The 2,028-nt window shown below is 44.6% G+C and overlaps 1 pseudogene across 1 annotated transcript; it reads left to right on the plus strand.

The window, feature by feature from the left end:
* Positions 1-249: 249 nt before the first annotated feature.
* On the plus strand, positions 250-1,733 carry LOC108529311 (cell division cycle-associated protein 7 pseudogene; annotated as a pseudogene). The gene has a single exon (XR_001885487.1). The product of XR_001885487.1 is annotated as a cell division cycle-associated protein 7 pseudogene (transcript).
* Positions 1,734-2,028: the final 295 nt, after the last annotated feature.

Raw genomic sequence — 2,028 nt, forward strand, 5'->3', positions numbered from 1 at the left:
CAAATAAGTAGTGTTACTGATGAATTTAAACTCATGCAGAAGAACAGAATTGCTGTTGACTCTCAGCAGCTTTAGTTTTCTCTGTCCACAAAAATAACCCCTGCCCCAGATAGGTCTCTTTTCTACCCACCAGAAAAAAAGGAAACAAAACATGCTTGAAGGTTGGGGTGGGAGGGTATAAAAAACATAGTCTGAACAAATACAGATCAGTATCTTAACAAATCAGTTTGCCCTCATAGAAGATGTGACTTCTGGCGCTGCTGCTCCGCTCTCCCAGCTCCAAGCACCGACCTGGGCACCCGCCACCAGCATGGACGCTCGCCGCGTGCCGCAGAAAGATCTCAGAATAAAGAAGAACTTAAAGAAATTCAGATATGTGAAGTTGATTTCCATGGAAACCTCGTCATCCTCTGATGACAGTTGTGACAGCTTTGCTTCTGATAATTTTGCAAACACAAGGCTGCAGTCAGTTCGGGAAGGCTGTAGGACCCGCAGCCAGTGCAGGCACTCTGGACCTCTCAGGGTGGCAATGAAGTTTCCAGCGCGAAGTACTAGGGGAGCAACCAACAAAAAAGCAGAGTCCCCCCAGCCCTCAGAGAATTCTGTGACTGATTCCAACTCCGATTCGGAAGATGAAAGTGGCATGAATTTTTGGGAGAAAAGGGCTTTAAATATAAAGCAAAACAAAGCAATGCTTGCAAAACTCATGTCTGAATTAGAAAGCTTCCCTGGCTCGTTCCCTGGAAGACATCCCCTCCCAGGCTCCGACTCACAATCAAGGAGACCACGAAGGCGTACATTCCCGGGTGTTGCTTCCAGGAGAAACCCTGAACGGAGAGCTCGTCCTCTTACCAGGTCAAGGTCCCGGATCCTCGGGTCCCTTGACGCTCTACCCATGGAGGAGGAGGAAGAGGATAAGTACATGTTGGCGAGAAAGAGGAAGACCATGGACGGCTACATGAACGAAGATGACCTGCCCAGAAGTCGTCGCTCCAGATGGTCCATGACCCTTCCGCATATAATTCGCCCAGTGGAAGAAATTACAGAGGAAGAGTTGGAGAACATCTGCAGCAACTCTCGAGAGAAGATATATAACCGTTCACTGGGCTCTACTTGTCATCAATGCCCTCAGAAGACTATTGATACCAAAACAAACTGCAGAAACCCAGACTGCTGGGGCGTTCGAGGCCAGTTCTGCGGCCCCTGCCTTCGAAACAGTTATGGTGAAGAGGTCAGGGATGCTCTGCTGGATCCGAACTGGCGTTGCCCGCCTTGTCAAGGAATCTGCAACTGCAGTTTCTGCCGGCAGCGAGATGGACGGTGTGCGACTGGGGTCCTTGTGTATTTAGCCAGATATCATGGCTTTGGGAATGTGCATGCCTACTTGAAAAGCCTGAAACAGGAATTTGAAATGCAAGCATAATATCTGGAAAATTTGCTGCCTGCCTTCTACTTCTCAAATCTTTCTTATAAAAGTTTCCAATTTTTTCACTGAAACCTGAGTTAAGAATCTTGATGATCAGCCTGTTTCATAAGAAACTCCAGTCAAGTTAATCTTAGTAGACATGTGTTTCTGGAGCATCATGGAAGGTATACTGCTAGTTACACTTTGCCCTCCTGCAGTTTCTTCTCTGCTCCCAACTCCCATCTCATAGCATCTCCCTCTATTTCCAATGCCCCTCTCCAACCGCTTAGTTTTTGTATTTCTTTTAAATTACAGTTTTATGAAAGCATATTTTATTTACTTGGTGTTGAAATAGCCTTCATAAAACCTAAGCACTTGGAAACACAATAAAAGTATTAACTAACTAGATCTATTGAATTTCAGAGAAGAACCTTCTAACTTGTTTACACAAAAACAAGTATGATTTAGCATTCATACTAGTTGAAATTTTTAATATAATCAAGGCACAAAAGTCTTACAACCATGTGGAAAAATTAGGTAATTATTGCAGATTGATGCCTCTCAATCCCATGTATTGCGCTTATGTTACAAGTTGTTGTCACAGTTGAGACTTAATTTCTCCT

The sequence above is a fragment of the Rhinopithecus bieti genome, unplaced genomic scaffold (assembly GCF_001698545.2).
Source record: "Rhinopithecus bieti isolate Rb0 unplaced genomic scaffold, ASM169854v2 scaffold_5882, whole genome shotgun sequence".
Taxonomy (NCBI): Eukaryota; Metazoa; Chordata; class Mammalia; order Primates; family Cercopithecidae; genus Rhinopithecus; species Rhinopithecus bieti.